Raw genomic sequence first — 13,109 nt, 5'->3', positions numbered from 1 at the left:
AGAGCCTTGCCCATATCCCCTTGGCATTTACCATTTCCTAGGAATGCTGACTCAATGGTTCTCAGCTACAAGTACCTGTGACTCTCTGCCTGGGGCTTTTATCTGATTGCTGGAGCCCCTCTCAGCCTGTGTACAGGGAGCTAGTACCCCTTCCACCAAAACACACCCAGAAGCAGCTGATGGCAGCTGGTGGATAAATTCCCCAGTTCCCTCACTTATTGGGTAGAAAAATGAGATACAGTCTACATTGTCTCCCAGTCTTCCCCAGAAAAATCAAACCCCAGTTGACCGAAATGGTACTCTGCTCAAAAATACTCCCTTTATTGGCTTCCTTTCCTTCCCTATTTCACTTCCTACTTCCCTACTAGTGGTTTTTGGGATTGTCTCCCACATAAACTGCTTGCAGTCAATTCCTTGTCTCAGGCTCTGCTTCTGAGGGAAACCAAACTAAGACGATATGATGGGTTATTCCCTCATCCCAACTTGACTTCCTTGTTGGGGTTCCCAGCCTTTGGAATGAAGAGGCAGTTCTGCTTGAAAAGGTCCCTTGGCATCAAACAGCTGCTTCTACTTTGACTGCTAACTTCCATATTGATCCTAAATCCAGTCATTCCTGTGCCTTCCCTGTATCGTGTATACAGATGCTCTAAGCACATCTCTTTTCTCTGCATCATCAGACCACAGTGACCCACACTTCCATCATCAACACGGTGGCCCCATAAGTTACTCGGAGTTTGACCATATGGATGAATGTTGTGGGGAAATCTTAAGAATTAATTTCTTGTCTATCATTCACAATAATTATGAATGAACATTTACATTTGGGTCAGAACCAAGGATCTTCCTGGATAACAATAATAAAATATATTCAGTACCCTTCATTTTCATTTTGTAGTTTGTCATTTTTTTAAAAGATTTATTTATTTATTTCTCTCCCCTTCCTCCCCACCCCAGTTGTCTGTTCTCTGTGTCTATTTGCTGTGTCTTCTTTGTCTGCTTCTGTTGTTGTCAGTGGCACAGGAATCTGTGTTTCTTTTTGCTGCATCATCTTGTGTCATTTCTCCGTGTGGGTGGCGCCATTCTTAGGCAGACTGCACTTTCTTTCACGCTGGGCGGCTCTCCTTACGGGGCGCACTCCTTGCATGTGGGGGTCCCCTACGCGGGGGACACCCCTGCATGGCAGGGCACTCCTTGCACGCATCAGCACTGCACATGGGCCAGCTGCACACGGGTCAAGGAGGCCTGGGGTTTGAACCGTGGACCTCCCATGTGGTAGACAGACGCCCTAACCCCTGGGCCAAGTCTGCCGCCAGTTTGTCATTTTCTTATCTCCTTTTGAAAATTTTAATAACTTAAGCAGTCAGTTTTATAGAAACAACCAAATCCCACAGCTGCATCCTCCTTCCTGTTACGTTATTTACACATGGGTATGACTATTTTCATTTCAACAATGCCAGTGAGTGACCCTGGATTTTAAAATACTGTAGGCAAAACATCTAGCACAGTGTCTGGTATGTGTAAAGAAATCAATAAGTTTTGCCTATCAGATTTTATTATCATTGGTCGTGGTATTATTGTGATTATCATAGAGATAATTCTGTGAGTTACAAGGAGATTGCTTGCAGCTAGATAATGGATCCAAATTGTCCAGAATGCTTATATTTATTTCATGGACTCCGTACAGAAAAGATTTCATTTTTTTTATGACAAATAATAAATTAATGACAGACAAAAAAAAAAAAAAAAAAAGAATGCCCCTGAAACAAACCTGTTATTGTCTGTCCACACACTGGACCATCAAAATCACTGGTATAGGGAAGCGGACTTGGCCCAATGGATAGGGCATCCGCCTACCACATGGAGGTCCACGGTTCAAACCCCGGGCCTCCTTGACCCGTGTGCAGCTGGCCCACATGCAGTGCTGATGCGCGCAAGGAGTGCCCTGCCACGCAGGGGTGTCCCCCACGTAGGGGAGCCCCAGACGCAAGGAGTGCGCCCTGTAAGGAGAGCCGCCCAGCGCGAAAGAAAGTACAGCCTGCCCAGGAATGGCGCCGCACACACGGAGAGCTGACACAGCAAGATGTGGCAGCAAAAAGAGACACAGATTCTCATGCCGCTGACAAGAATAGAGGCGGACACAAAAGAACACACAGTGAATGGACACAGAGAGCAGACAACTGGGAGGAGGGAGGGAAAGAGATAAATACAAAAAAAAGATTACTGGTATAGGCATCTTTTCAGGAAGAAAGTGCTCTCCACAATCCCACCCTAAAGCCAATTTAGAGGGAAGCCTGTGGAGCTCCAGTTGCACAAAACTCCCCCTCCCTGAAACACACTAGAATTCAAATGTCTTTTCCATCCCTAGAACCTAGGCCCAACCCACTGGGAGGCCCAGAGGAGAGTAGGGGAATCAGCCTCTAGTGGAAGAGAAAAGTCACCAACAGAACCCCTCTGGCCTGTCCAGGGTGCTCTGGCATCTGTCCTTGTTGGGGAACATACTGTTGTGAGAATCAGACCTACATTCAAATTAGTTCAAGGAAAAAGAGACACAAGGGTATCTCTTAGGACTCAGCAGCAACAAGTACAGCCAGGCCTGGAGGAGGCCTGGAACACGCAGTCTGAAGGCTGCTTTCCCCAAGGCTGCTTTCTCTCTTCAAGGCTGCTCTTTCTAAGGTTGCCCTCTCCAGAATTCCACCCTCCAGTTCTCTGAGGCCATGTAAGCTTTCACTCTTCTTTTTTCTGGACAAATGCTGTTGCTAATCTCTTTCCAGGGCTTGGCTGTCTCTGCCTTAGGGAGCATGTGACAGGGAATAGCCGCTCTAGCTGTAGCTTACGTGACTCCCAGTTTCTTTGTCTAACACTGACCAGCTAGGGTCCCTGTGCCTCAATTCACATCCCAGAGAGACAGACGGATTGACCCATTCCTGGTCCTGTGGCCACGGAGAGATTGTCACATGGCACTATCATGAAGGCTAGACCTACTCTTTCAGCAGGTATTGAGGTTGTGGATGATGGGTGGTCCTCAAAGATAGGGCTATAGCCTGGGCAGAAGCCCCAAGAAGGGTAGGCCCTAATGTTGGGGAGTCCTTCTAACCATTACCTGGAGCACGTTTCTGTCTTTGTAAAATGGAAATAGCAATACAGGCCTACATTCCTTGAAGCCAGATATGTTTCAGAATTCCAAAGATTTGAGATTTTAGAAAGATAATACAGTGTGCATGCTGTCTTCTCTGGACACCCCCAGTGGGATCTGAGCAGCAGCCATCAATCAAGCGCATAGATATTTCTGTCACAAATGTGAATAATCACACGATATAAGCCCAAAGTGAGTCTCATGATAGGTCGGTTTTGCCACCAAATAATTTTTGACACAGATGGAAGGAAAACTATTTTACTTTTGGAATTGTGAATAAGAGATCATGGGCCTGTACCTGCCCTGAACTGCCTATGTCATAGGCTTGTTGCAAGGAAACAAATACACACTTTCCAGTAGCATTCTTTTTTTTTTTTAAGTTTTATTTATTTATTTTATTTCTCTCCCCTTCCCCCCCCCCCCACCCCGGTTGTCTGTTCTCTGTGTCTATTTGCTACGTCTTCTTTGTCCGCTCCTGTTGTCAGCGGTATGGGAATCTGTGTTTCTTTTTGCTGCATCATCTTGTGTCATTTCTCTGTGTGGGCAGCGCCATTCTTAGGCAGGCTGCACTTTCTTTGGCAGGGCACACTCTTTGTGCATGGGGCTCCCCTACCCAGGGGACACCCCTGCGTGGCACGGCACTCCTTGCGCGCATCAGCACTGCGCATGGGCCAGCTCCACACGGGTCAAGGAGGCCTGGGGTTTGAACCATGGACCTCCCATGTGGTAGACGGACGCCCTAACCACTGGGCCAAGTCCACTTCCCTCCGGTAGTATTCTTGACATGTGGTATGTGTTATGTGTTATGTATTATGCTGGATTGTAGTGGATACCAAGATTAATACAATGCACTCCCTGCTTCAGAGGTGCTAACAGATGGTTAAATTAGTAAATACAGCTGATGTAATAAACACTATAATAGAGGTCTACATAGGATGCTATATTAACAAACAAAGGAGGATCCCAGAAGAAAGAAGACTCACTGGGTGTTAGCCAGTATAGACACTATCCCCTCAGAACTCAACTCTCCACCCATATCCCCTTGGAACTCAATCTTCTTATGAAATGGTGGCTTCTTACTGCAAGCACTTGTGATTCTGTATCTGCGCCTGCAGGTGGGGGCAGGCCAGAAATGCCAGCGAGCTAATGCCCCCTATGACATCTCTCAACTAGTAACAAGTAGGAATTGGTGGATTTCTATCTCAGCTTCCTCCACCCATGGGAGGGACAGCCATGAGGCCAGTTCTATGTAGCCCCACAGGTCCCCAGCAGGACTGAGTCCCAGTTGCCCAGTGGTACTCTGCTCATTTACACACTGTGCATTGTCTAACTTCCCCACTCCCCAACCAACGCTTTCTGGAATCCTCTTCCAAATAAACTACTTGCACTTAAATCTCTGCCTCAGGGTGTTGCAGTTATCTATTGCTGCGTGACAAATCACCTCAAATCTAGTGGCTCAAACCCTGAGCCATTTAAAATATTATGAGAGGGAGGGAAGTGGGTGGAAGTTTATTTGAAACAAGATTGGCCATGAATTAATAACTGTTCATCTGGACGAGAAGTGCCTGGGGGTTTCATTTTACTATTCTCTACTTTTATGTATGTTTGAAATTCTTCAGAACTAAAAAAAAAAACAACTTTTAATTTAAAAAAGCAATTATTCCAGGGAAACGGCTGTGGCTGAATCAGTTGGGCTCCCATCTACCATATGGGAGGCCCTGGGTTCACATCCCGGGGCCTCCTTGTGAAGGCAGGTTCACCCACATGCTGTGGAGACCTGCCAGCCCCGGCGCCGCAGAGTGCCACCAGCTTGCAAGCACCGCAGGGAGCCAACTCAGCAAGATGATGCAACCAAAAAAGGGAGACAAGCAAAAACACAGAAGAGCACACAGCGAATGGACAAAGAGAGCAGACAGCAAGCAAGCTGCAAGGGGCGGGGGATAAACAAAAATAAATACAGACACAGAAGAATCCACAGCAAATAGACATAGAGAGCAGACAGCAAACCAAAAATGCCGTGGGGGGGGGGGGTTAAGAAAAAAAGCAGTAATTCCAAATCATGTGAGTGATGGAGCTCTCTATGAACACACCTGGAGATAAACCACCCAGCTGAGCCATCCTGAATTCCTGACCCACAAAATCATGAACAAATAACATGGTTATTTTTTAAAAAGGAGTTATTTTATTGCTCATGATCTGTGGCTCAGAAATTTGGATAGGGCTCAGCAAGGATGGCTTGTCTCTGCTCTAAGTGGTGTCAGCTGGAGTGCCCCAACTGGAGCTGGAAGATCCATGCTGGCCTTACTCACATATCTAGACCCTTGGCACCTCTGTTCTTCTCCATGACCTCTTTCTCTGCATGGCCTCTTTCTCCAGCAAGATAGCCTGGATTTCTTTACATGGTATTTGGGTTCTGGGAGCAAGAGCAGAAGTAACAAGGTCTCTTAATGCCTAGGCTTGTGAATACAGAGCATCATTTCTACCACATTGCATCAGTCAAAGCAGTCCTAAGGCCATCCCAGATTCAAAGAATGGAGAAACAAACTCCACCTGCTGAGGGGAAGAGTGGCAAAGTCATATTGCAATGGGACACAGACACAGGAAGGTGTGATTCGTTGAGATCATTTTTAGCAATATACCTCAGAGAGTTGTTTCTGGAATAATCCAGTGTAAGACAGCAAATTCTTTCATGAGAAACTCATGAGCTACCTCCTAAGGATGGGTGGAAACCATCAAGTCAATAGATTCTAGACAGAAGGAACAGCATGAACAGAAGGCACAGAGGCATGTGTAAATATGGGATTGGCATGTAGCTCTATATGTCCAGATAATAAAATATAAGGAGAAGATGGAAAGCTGCTGTGGCTCAATCAGTTGGGCTCCCATCTATCATATGGGAGGCCCTGGGTTTGTGCCCCGGGGCCTCCTTGTGAAGGTAGGCTCGCCTGCACGCTGCAGAGAGCTACCCAGCCCACAAGCACAGCAGAGAACCAACTCAGCAAGGTGATGCAACAAAAAAAATAAAAAGGGAGACAAGCAAAAACACAGAAGAGCGTGCAGCAAATGGACACAGAGAGCAGAAAGCAAGCAAGCCGCAAGGGGAGAGGGGAAATAAAATAAATAAATACAGACACAGAAGAACACACAGCGAATGGACACAGAGAGCAGACAGTACACACATACAGAAGTCACAAGGGGCGGGGTAAAAAAAAAGGTGTGAAAAAATATATGTATGAGGAGAAGAAAAGGGCAGGAGATGACAAAGAGGGGAGCGGAGGCCCAGCCCCAATCAAGATTGAAGAGTGAGACACTTCAGGGAGCTATTTCCCGCCCCTCATCTCTCTCACACACACACCCACAGAAGTTTTGAACAACCAGAAAGAACCAGCAGAAACCTCTCTCTCAAAGCTCCAGAAAAAAATTAAAGGATTGCAGTAAAGTAATAGGGTGTTTTAGTTTTCTGAAATATGCTGAAACAAATATCATGCAATGGATTGACTTAACAGGAATTTATTGGTTCATGGTTTTGAGGCTAAGAGAAGGCCAAAATCAATGCGTCCTCAAGGTAGTTCTGTGGCATTCTGGGGCTGGCTGCTGGTGACCCTTGGTCCTTGGCTTTTCTGTCACATAATAATGTGACAGAGACCTGGTAGACTCTCTTAATTTCTCTGAATTCTGTTGACTTCCAGCTGCTTCCTTTGGCTTTCTCTAAGTATGTCCGAATTTCATTCTGCTTATAAAGGACTCCTGTAATAGGATTAAGACCCACCCTGATTCAGCAGACCACACCTTAACTTAAGTAACCACATCAAAAAATCCTATTTTAGAATGGGTTCACACCTACAGGAATGGGTCAAGATTAAGAACATGTTTTTCTGGGGTATATAGCTCCAAACCACCACACAAGGCAAGCACCAAATCAAGAAAAAAACTCTTAAAAGCAGCAGGATCTCATGGTGCCCTGGTTGGCCCCTCTCCTACCCTCACTGGCTCCATGCAGAGCCAGCCCACACTCCCACTGTGGATTCCTTGATCTGATTCTGGAAGGAGCAGAGTAACCCTCATGCACATACTGGGAGCATGATTGTCTGTCCCAAACTTGCCCTATGTATAGAAGGCAGCTCACTGAGTTCTCCTACAGAACACTGTGGGAGAGCAGTCAAGGGGCTGCCTGGGGTAAGGGATTGATGGCTTCAGGACATACAGTTCAATGTGTGGTACCATGAGGAAATTCTTTTCTAGGGAAGAGGAGGCATTCATATCTGTGTAAACAGGGGAACCCTTGGACCACATGGGTATGCCCAAAACATTTGCAGAAAGGAACAGGGAGGCCCCAGGCCCCTATGCTTTGCCAGAAACTATTCTCTAAACATATTTTATGGATAACCTTGAAGGAGAGTACTTGTCAATCTGCAAAAACTGGGAAAGGTGTTTTCTTTTATTCCTTATTTTTGTTTGTTTGTTAGCTCCTAGAATTTAAGGAAAGCTCTACCATAACACTAGCTGGATACAAGCTTAAGGAACAGATGCCACAAAGTCTGAATTCTAGCAATAACACATTAAAATATCAAAATGTTCAGGTTTCAGCAAAAGGTTACAAAACAAAGAAACAGGAAGTGATGGCCCAGGCAAAGGAGAAGATAAAGCATTAGAAACCATCAATAAGGAGGACCAGACCTGGGACATGCCAAAGATTTTTTTTTAAAATGGTCCTAAAGATGCTCAAAAAACTAAAGGAAACATGGACAAGGAGCTAAAGAAAATCAGGAAAATGATAAACACAAACAGAATATCAATAGAGAGATGGAAAATATGAAAAGGAACCAAACAGAGCTGAAGACCACAGTAACAGAAATTAAAAATTCTCTAGAGGGGTTAAACAGCAGATTGGAGCTGGAAGAAGAAAGAATCAGAGAACTTCTAGATAAGACAATTGAAATCATTCAATCTGAGGCACAGAAAGAAGAAAGAATGAAGAAACATGAACAGAGCTTGAAGAACCTGTGGGATACCATGAAGTATACCAATATACACATTGTAGGAATACCAGAAGGAGAAGAAAGGGAGAGGAATAGAGAGAATAGTCAAAGAAATAATGGTTGAAACTTTCCCAAATTTAACAGAAGACATGTATATATACACACCCAAGATGCTCAACAAACTCCAAACAGGATAAACCCAAATAGACCCATGCTGTGGCAAACTACAATCAAACTGTCAAACACCAAAGATAAAGAAAGAATTCTGAAAGCTGCAGGAGAGAAGCAACATGTCACATACAAGGGAACCTCACTAAGATTATGCCAATTTCTCATCAGAAACCATGGAGGCCAAAAGGCAGTGAGATTACATATTTAAAGTGCTGAAAGCAAAAAAATGCCAACCAAGCATTTTATATCTGGCAAAACTGTCTTTCAAAAATGAGATAGAGATTGGCATTCCCAGATAAACAAAAGCTGAGGGAGTTTGTCACCACTAGACTGGCCCTACAACAGATGCTAAAGAGAGTTCTGCAGGTTACAAGGAAAGGACAATAGACAATAGGTGGAAGCCGCATGAAGAAATAAAGATCTCCGGTGAGGGTTAAGACATGAGTAAATAGAAATGCCAGTACTGTTGTATTTTTGGTTTGTAACTCCATCTTTTACTTCCTACAGAATCTAAAGGGCAAATGCATAAAATGTAATGATGAGCCAGTGGATTTGAACTCATAAATGTATAAACATGTAATTTGTGACAAGAACTACATAAAGTTGGGGGGACAGAGGAAAATAGGAACATAGTGTGTATATTATTGAAGTTAAGTTGGTATCAAAGCAAATGAGATTGTTAGGATGCTAACACTAAGCCCTGTGGTAACTACAAAGAAAATATCAGAGAATGTGCAAGCTCATAAAGATGGAAATTAGAGTGCAGGTTGCCAGGGGCAGGGGGCAGGAGGAATGGGGAGTTAATGCACAGTAAGTATAGGGTTTCTCTTTGGGGAGATGGAAAACTTTTAGTAATGGAAGATGGCAAAAGTACTGCAATATTGTGAATGTGAATTAATCTCATTGATAGTATGCTTAGGAGTGGCTGAGATGGTAAGTGTATGTTGTATATATGTTCCCACAATTTAAAATAATAAAGAGCAACTAAAGAGAATGAAAAGTGTAATACATGATCCTGGAGGAGAAGAAGCTCAAAAGGACATTATTTGGACATATGAAAAAATTGGAATATAGAACGTAAACTTTATATCAATGTTAAATTTCTTGAACTTGATAACCACACTTAAGGTGATAATATAAGTGAATATCCTTGTTCTTAGGAAGTGTACATGACAGTATTAAGTGTTCAAAGAGCATGATATATACAACCTACACTCTAGTGTTTAGAAAATAGATTGGTATATGGATGGATAGATAGAAGGAAGGATGGATAGAAAGAGAGAGAGAGAGATGCAGCAAATGTGGCAAAATATTAAAATCGGTGGATCTGGGTATCTGGGGGGTTAGGGATATGTTGGAGTTCTCTGTTTGGGGTTTGTATTGTTTTTGTAACAATCCTATAGTTTTAAATGTGTTTCAAAATAAAAAGTCAAAACTAAAGAGGGGAGCATTATATCTTGGAGAGCTGGGCATGTCTTGTGCAGAAGTTTACATTTTGTCCTGATAATTTCAAGCAGGAGGACACCAAGATTAGATTTATGCAAGAAAAATTATGACAAGTGCCCTGTGGAGGATAGAATGGAACAAATTTTTTGTGTCAAACCAAATAATAGATATGAATGCACAGTGTAAATTATAAAGAATGACATAGATGTGCAATGGACACAACCAATCCAATGTCCACAGAGAAAATGTGGAATGGTTGTGGGAACGGTAGCCATGGTGGCTGCTGGGTGTGGGGAACGGGAGGAAGAGATGAGATGGGGAGGCGTTTTCGGGACGTGGAGTTGTCCTGGATAGTGCTTCACGGACAATTACGGGACATTATAGATCCCCCCAGGGCCCACTGGATGGAACGTGAGAGAGTCTGGGCTATGATGTGGACCATTGACTATGAGGTGCAGTGATGCTCAGAGATGAACTTACCAGGTGCAATGGATGTGTCATGATGATGGGAGAGAGTGTTGCTGTGGGGGGAGTGGGGGGCGGGGGCGGTGGGGTTGAATGGGACCTCATATTTTTCATAATGTAATTTTTTTAAAAAATAATAAATAATTTTTTAAAAATTATAAAGAAGATTCACAAGTGAATTTTTTTAGTCCCAAGGTAAGTTGCTCTAGAAATCCTTACTTACAGTTTTATGCCCTCCTCTTGTCCCTTCTCCATCCCAGCCTGGGACCCCTGACCCACAAAGGCAGCAGTGGATTAATTCCATCAACATTTGTTCAGCACCTGCTATGTCTCATGCACTGGGATTGTATTGGGCATGAATAGTACACAATCTCTTCCCTGGAGGAACTCCCTGTCTAGCTTCCTGAACTCTCAGCCCCTGGAAATACCCACATGTCCCACCACAGGCCTAATTACAGGATTTTGTAGTACCCATTTCAAGGCTCTGACCTCACTGCACTTGCTGATGGAAACTGTAGCACAAGCCCAAGTAGGGAGAGAAGATGTGACCAGTACCAGATGGCAAGAATATACATGACTATGACAAGCAGAAAGAGATGGAAAAACTAAAAGAAATGGCACACCCAAATCACACACCTACAAATACTCTCCATACTTTGCTCTCATTTGGGTCTCACAACCACCCTGATATGGAAATACTGATTTATCTATAGCACACTTCGGGGAAGTGCTGAAACTGGAGCTGAACCCAGAACAGTCCACCACCAAAGTTCATGCTGATAACAACTACAGCTAATGCGAGATTCAAGCAGGACTCTGAATCTGGATGGGAAAGGACCAACTGTGATTTTATGAAGGAAGAAGGGCTAATTGGAAAGTCAAAGCAGAATGGGTCTTGGGGCAGTCAGCTCCAGGGAGGAATGGGAGCCAAAATTACTCAGAAAGCCTAGCCATCTTAAGTGGGGATGGCTAAGTATTGTTATACCTTTTGCATGAAGATGATAACATGTTCAATGAATTACTCAATTGTCATCCTGTAAAATACCAAAATTTCCAAGACAACACACCCACTATGGCCCATTATTTCTTACTAATATCAGTATTATCTAATTTTGATGTACATTCTAGATTACTAATCCTATATTTTCTAATAAGTTGCAGGGAGGTGGACATGTATGTGTAATTATTGCATGACCTTACATTAACAGTACTTGGGGTTTTTTTTTACCATTAAAAGCAAATTTTACTGCACTTTTATTTCTCTTTATCTTCGAATATAAAACATAATACAGGGAATCAGACTTGGCCCAGTGAATAGGGCAAATACATAAAAAAGGGTCTTCCGTATGGAGCTGGCCCACACGCAGTGCTGATGCGCACAAGGGGTGCCGTGCCACGCAGGGGTGTCCCCCACGTAGGGGAGCCCCACGCACAAGGAGTGCGCCCTGTAAGGAGAGCCGCCCAGCGTGAAAGAAACTGCAGCCTGCCCAGGAATGGCACCGCACACACGGAGAGCTGTCGCAGCAAGATGACACAGCAAAAAGAAACACAGATTCCCGTGCCGCTGACAACAGAAGCAGACAAAAAGAAGAACATGCAGCAAATGGACACAGAGAACAGACAACTGGGGCAGGGGGTGTGCAGGGAAGGGGAGAGAATAAAAAAAAGCCTTGCCTCTAAAAAAAACATAATACGACTGAACTTGAACTTAAATGAGATATATTAAAAATTTCAGTGACAGTTTTACCGATAGTATTACTAATAATGAAATGATACATTGCCTTGAATGAAACAAGAACATTTGCCAACTTTAAAATAAAAATGTTTATTTTTGCCATGGAAATAGTCTCTAAATATAACACAATGTATTTGCATTGTGATATTCTGCATAAAAGCCACTTTATAGCTAATATGAATTCTCTAAACATGACTCAACACATAATAGCTTTGCATTTCAATATTCTTGGTAATGGTTGGTTTATGTTGGAGAGAACAAAGGTTATTATTTGATATCATCTCTGCATTCTCTTTTTACGTACTATTTTTGATTAAATGTCCCCTTCCAGTATCAGAACTGACCTTTTACAGAAATCTCTACACCAGAGCAGAAATTGGCCTTACAAGGAGAAAGGATATTAAATAACAGAGCTTGCTAGGGACATACTATTGAATCCCCGTCTGGCATTTTGCTGCTTTTATATGTTGCCAACTTCCTAAATTGTAATTAATGTTAAAATGTTAACTCATTAAGGCCACTGACAGGAAATATAATCCATGAGGTTGTTAAAAACCTAGGCATATTTCAATAATCACCTTGGCACACAACTCATAAATTTTACCTTTAAAAAAAAGGTAAAAATCAACCATTGAACAAAATCAACAACTGAGAGCTTCAAACTTAATCTTTGGTTGTACACTCTTAATTCCCCCTCCTCACCTCCCCCTAGAATGGGTTTGCTTAAAAAGCATCTCTGTATGTTTCTCCTCACTTTGTCTTTTCATTCCAATGTGTTTCTGTGGGCTTCAGAAAGTTTACATGGTCCATTCAATTTTTCTTGCTCTAGTGGGGTAGAGAGATAGACTAGCTGCTTTTAGAAGGGATAAAAAGAGTATTGCACAAACTGGAGACAATGGGAATATTTATAACTTTGCCGAAGGAAAAAAAAATCCGAAAAACCAAACTTGGACTTCATATGGTAAAGACTTTCAGCTTAAAAAGCAAGGATGTTTCCTATAACCTCCAGAATGATAAAAGAGGAAAGATTGGTCTTGATAAAGCGATTAAGCATTCTTTTTTTTCCTTTTTCTTTCCCGAGCTGAAGCTGATTAGGATGGTACTGGGAAGAAGGAAGCTATGGCTTTTGTAGTAAATATAGATTGAGCACTGCTGGGTGAAGTCATCTGCGTGGGTTTTC

Source organism: Dasypus novemcinctus, chromosome X (genome assembly GCF_030445035.2).
Source record: "Dasypus novemcinctus isolate mDasNov1 chromosome X, mDasNov1.1.hap2, whole genome shotgun sequence".
Lineage (NCBI taxonomy): Eukaryota > Metazoa > Chordata > Mammalia > Cingulata > Dasypodidae > Dasypus > Dasypus novemcinctus.
The sequence above is the reverse complement of the archived record's forward strand: the minus strand, read 5'-3'. Positions refer to the sequence as shown.